The sequence below is a fragment of the Scleropages formosus genome, chromosome 4 (genome assembly GCF_900964775.1).
Source record: "Scleropages formosus chromosome 4, fSclFor1.1, whole genome shotgun sequence".
NCBI lineage: Eukaryota > Metazoa > Chordata > Actinopteri > Osteoglossiformes > Osteoglossidae > Scleropages > Scleropages formosus.
The window spans coordinates 19,984,067-19,990,066 of NC_041809.1; positions in this window are offsets into that span (position 1 = coordinate 19,984,067).

The following is a 6,000-nucleotide window of genomic DNA, read 5'->3' on the forward strand; positions in this document are numbered from 1 at the left end:
TCTTTTAAGGTTCCTGTAGAATTCTTATTTTAATTTTCACCATCTCTGTGGGGAATCTTCAGATCTCCAAATGTTCTTGGATAAAGGGAGGGGAGTCTAAGCCTTCAAGTCTTGAATGTATGATGTGAAAGCCAATGGAGGAGACAAACAGATCCAGTGTTTTTGCAGAGGGTCACACGGCGACTGAAGACATACTGCTATTTTGCCTCATTAGTTTTGCTTAAAGTTTTTAAAAGTGTACAATATTAAACTTGCTGAGGTTCACAAATACAGTTCATGAATGCTGTGTTTCATTTAAGGTCCACTAGAAACAGTGGTAATTACTTTACATTCCATTTAAAACTGTAATTTACCACAAAACTCATAAAATCAGTGCAATATCTGTTGCAGCACCCATGGTAATCCTTTCCCCTTTGTGGCCATAGTCAATTTTAGGAAAAATCAAATACAGTATGTTCTGACGGATATTGTTCAGCATAACAGTTAAAATGCAATTTGGATGAAAAGAGTTTGATGAAGTTTGTGATGAAAAGAGAAAAGCACCTCATATGCGGGGAAAAAAATGTGTAGTTTTATCACTTAATCCAGCTCTAAAGAAATGTTCATGGGCTCCTTCTGTTGGAATTCAATAAGATAGAAGCACAAATGTGAACCGAGTGTTTACGCGATTCAAGGTCACACGCGCAACACAATTGCAGCTGAAAAGCATGGAATTGAGCGCAGATGGCTAAAAAACAAGCAATTATGAATGGATGTTATTGTCCAGGGACAGCAGCCATGTCTTTGCATTTAAAAGAGAAAGGCTTTATTTGAGTGTGTCTTTCAACATGACCACACATGTGGGTGTTTATTTGCTTTTCTGTTGACCCTGTTAAAAGTTTATCATGGTTAGTTTACCACACAGTCTTCAAGTTCTCATTCCGGTCTCCAAGCACAGGAGACAATTACTCCTCTTAACGGCAATTTTGATCATGACCTTTTGCGAATGGGAGGAAAAAGCTGCATAGAAACCTTTCAAACTTCTTTCAGGTTGACATGAATGTGCTGAAGAGTTCAAATGCTGTGCCGAAATTAAGTTGTAGGTTGATGTGGAATTGCCTTACACCCGTGAAGTGCCCTTTAAGAATATATATTATTCCAGACTACCGACACTAAAGAACCAATTATGATGGTAAATTAGCAAAACTAAAAAAAAAGTACAGTATTTGAATAGTGCTCAAGAAAATAGACTTCCATCCATCCATTTGCAATAGCTGCTGATCCAATGCAGGGTTGTGGTGGTTCAAGCAAAGGGCAGAGGGGAATCACACACTCATTCTCTCACCATACACACCATTGACCATTTAGAGTCAACAAATCACCTGAAATACATGTCTTCTGAATATAGAAGGAAACCAGAGCACCTGTGGAGAACATGAGGGAGATGAAATCGAGCAAACTCCAGCTCAGCGGTATTCGAACCCATGCTCCAGCACTACCCACTTCAGTCATGCAACTGAAACGCTGATAAAGATGCTGCCAACCAATGTCAGAGCTGCTGCTGACCTCAGGTCTCTACCAAAGATAAAATTCTCATCTAGTTTTCTTTTTTTGCTGATACACAATATTGTTATAATTACATCCAAGTTTTTTTTTTAATCTGAAAACACACAACTGTTGCTGTACATTTTTGAATGTTTCAGCACTATGCGAACTTTATGTATTTACAGCATATGAAACATGGATTATAACATTTACTAATATTTTTGTATAAATGTGAGAGATGGCTGTTTCGTTGTCTGATGGAGCTATTCTTTATTTTCTTTCACAGAGCTTATTGGCAGCAGTGAGATCAAGCTTGCCATGACTGTTCCACACAGAGCTGCTGCCAGAAGGCCTAGTCTCTTTTCTCTCTTGCCAACCCTATCTTAGCCTCATAAACTCTAAATAAATACGGAAGCATCTTAATAAAAGATAATAATCTCAGAGGTTTCTGCCTTTTCATTATAATCCCAAAATAATTCTCAACCTTTACCTCACAGTATATGTTATCTGGACATACGTGCCATCGTAATAAGCTTTGTTTTATTTGGATTTATTTGATTAAGCAGCATTTTCACAAGCTGAACACCACAAATTAAAATAAATAATCAAACAAATAAATAGATTGAACCATCATTTTTCTTGTGTGTGTGTGTATTTGGTGTGGAATATGGCTATAAATAACTCTTGCCCTGAGGGAATGGCAGTGGATTAGCATCACACTTTCACATATTTTATTGCATGAACTTTCACATTAAAATGAAGCAATCTGACACTGGAGGTGCAGCAGCCAGTTGTGCAAAATCAGCATTTATCTCTACAGCTCTGTCTCCGATCACATTATCTGACACAAGGTGGACATTAAGGCCAGTAAAAGTGCATAAATCTGCAAAGCCAGTCAGATGCAGAACTTGCAGAATGACTGAAAATGAAAGAGTCAATAAGATATACTATTGTCAGCCACAAAGAATAAATTATGGCAAGAGCTGAATTAAGTACAGCCCGTTGGCCTCTTTGATTTATGATTGACTTATTATGTAGAGCATTTCTCTGATGTCAAAACTGACGTGAATGTAGCTGAGCTGCAGCGATCGCAGTACTGTGTTGCTAGGTTAGGCTCCGACTCTCCGCAACCCCACTTGGGACAAGTGGTTGTTGGCAATGGATGGATGTCTAAATTTATAAGAATCATTTATTGAGAAGTTCAGGATTTTGAAATCATATCTAAATGAATTTTACTGTATCTGCTGTTTGCGCATAGTCAATGGAATAATCCAACCCATCCGGTTTCATTTATCACTTGTCCTATTCAGCATCACAGTGAACCAGAGTCTATCCCAGATTCATTGGGTGCAATGCAGAAGGGGAGTATACTCTGGGTAGGATAACTATACATGCACACACTCACACAATGAGGGCAATTTTAGCATCACCAACCCACCTGAATAGCATGTCTTTGAAGTGTGGGAGGAAACCAGAGCACATCCATGCACACACAGGGAAAACATACAAACTTCACACAGACTGAGTGGGTACTGAATCCACCTTCCCTTGCTCCACCCTGGGGCTACTTGCTGCGCCGCTTTGCCACCCAGAAATGCAATAACCAAATAATTTCAATAACCGCTTTTCCCGAGTGGGGTCACAGTGAGCCAAAGCTTATCCCAGAGACAGTGGCTGCAAGGCTAAGGGGGCACACCCTGGACAGGACACCAGTCCACAACAGGACCACAACTAGTTACCCAGGTACACAGCTGGGTGAATGTACTGGAGGAAGTGCACAACTAGCATCTTGCAGAAGGGCACTATAGCCAGGGGGGGATTGAACCAGCAACTTTCTGAGCCAAAGGCAGCTACTCCAACCATGATGCCCCCAGCCTCCCTGAAATGTAATAAGCTTTACGTAAATGTTAATTTTAATCAGAACTTTGCTGTTTGTGTTTCTTTAAGGTTTGTATTTCTTTTTTGGTGCAACAATACTATTGAAAGTGCCATTCAGAAATCCAATAAAATTTCAGCCTAAAGACACTCTATGTAAAATAGTTATTTAAGAAAACTTTGGTCAGTTGCAAAAATTTAAGCAGAATGTGTTTGAATCAGTTAGACTTCATCAGTATCCTTTGGTTGGCTGCCATCAAGTACATCAACAATTTATGGTAAGAAGATTACATGTTTATTCTCTCGGAGTAGGTTTAATTAACATGGGAATGATTGGTTGAACTCTGCAGATAATTTTCATCCACAATAATTAACATTCCGTTGTCACTGGGGCTGTAGTTGAAAGAGGCCCCTTAAATTAGACCACACCGATTCTTTCAAAGCCTGTGGGCCAAGCAAGAGGTAATGAAGCCCCTGAAGCCCACCATCTCTAGTAGATTTCAGCAGATTGGATGGGCATGATTGCAGTTCATGTCTTCCAGTGTTTCTTTTTTTTATTTTTAATAAATATGGATGTCCATCTGCGACATCTCCCATTTACCACAGGCAGAAAATACCAGCATGCACACACACACACACACACACACACACACACACACACACACACACACACACACACACACACAAACGCATACACATGCACACGCAAGCACGCATGGCCCCATCTTCCGCCAGAACATTTTGCAAAGGCAGCTCCAAAAATATTTTTTTTTTCTACTGCAAAAGGATGTCTGTGTTAAGAAACAGCAGCACTTTCTAATATACTAAACTCTTTCCAGATTTCATATCATCACATTTCCAGTGCTTTCACTTTCTTGAAATAAAATGCTAAACAAGAGCACTGTGTACAGGATCCCCATTAGATTCTGATACAATTACAATGAAATATATGTGCATGATCCATGTTCAATTGGAGAGAAATGTCATTCTAAGCAAAGCAACGGTTTACAAAAAAGTAGGCTGTGCCTTTTCTTAATTGCCTTTTCAGTTTCTTTCATTCCTGTCTGCTCTCTACAACCTACTTCAGTAATCCACTTCATTTCTATTATAATGCACTGGAGTTAATACATAATTAATGTAAAACTCTGTGGTAATTTCCATGTTATATTTGATATGTTCAAATTATGCTTGCAGAAGCTCGCAAACCCCATAAACCACAGTCATACATTGAATTTGAAGGTATAAATTAACCAATGAATTACTAATTCTGAATACAGCAAAATAACTTAATAACTGGCCAACTAACAAAATTAATAAATCAATTAATTCCAAGCTTCAAAATTACTGTAGGAGCTATACAGAACGTATAGAATCTAATTTCATTTTACTCTGATAATCCAGCCAAGAGAACATTAGTACATTCTTTTTCGACTACAAATAAACAGTATTACAGAGGCTTCTGTGAAAAGCTACCTTTCTTTCCAACTTCAGCCAAGGTTAGCAGCTGAGACCAAGAACCATTTTCTGCACTAGCTACTGTTATGTAGTATGAGAAAACAGATGTTTAATTTGTTTAATCTGCATAGTTTGTTAACTTTCATAAAACTGTGAGTTTTCTATATTAATTAAGCAGTGAAATTCTACAAATTCAGAGTATCTGTAAGCACATAAAATTTATTACATACACTTGATTCCTTAAATGTTACTCCACGATGTGTATCTCTTATTAACTCAAACAGGTTGTGTAAAGGACACTTTAACATAGTTTTAAAGCCTGAAAAGCAATTTCTATTGATGAATGTGTGAGAGTACCATTAAATTCACCACTCAGTTACCACTACACTACTGCAAGGAGATGAAATGATACATTATTTAACAGTATATTAACCACAAGAATAGCAGCACACTTCTCTCAATAAGCTCCACAATTTCTTTGTTTTACAGTATCGCTTGCAAATAATGCATTCGCTGCAGAAAGCTCAGTGAGGAGGAAAATCCGAACAATTTCATTTGCACGTTACTTCACGGAATGCAGATTATTTCCGCGGAAGCTTCCTTCTAATGCATCTTGGCCGCTCTGCACATTATTTTGATTGTGACACTCTTGGCACTTAACTTCAACTTTAATGCAGTAGTATTGATTGTTTATTCTCGCCAGGACAACACAAGTTTCAGTTATTTCAACAGACAAAATACATGCAAGGGAGCAACCCAAAACAGAATTTTAATTGCAGAGGCAACGACGTGTCAACACGGCAACAGTGACAGGCAGCAAAACAACGTGAACTTGGTAAATATTCATTATCATTTGAAAATATAGACTTCACAGAAGATGAGTTCACCATTAAAGTTTAATGAAGCATCATCCATTAGTGGAAGAGGGGAAATGTTACTATGGTAATATCAGTGCTATTCCAAATATTATACTTTCACAATGTGATGAAATTCAGAGATAAAATTAACATCTGCCATAGACTGTATTGACATTATTGTTTGGATTAAAAAGAAGCTGGGGCAATGGTAAACAAAGAGGCAAATCAAAACATTTAAATCATTTTTTCCAATTTAGCTGAGAAATGTGGTAAAATGCTTTGTGAAACA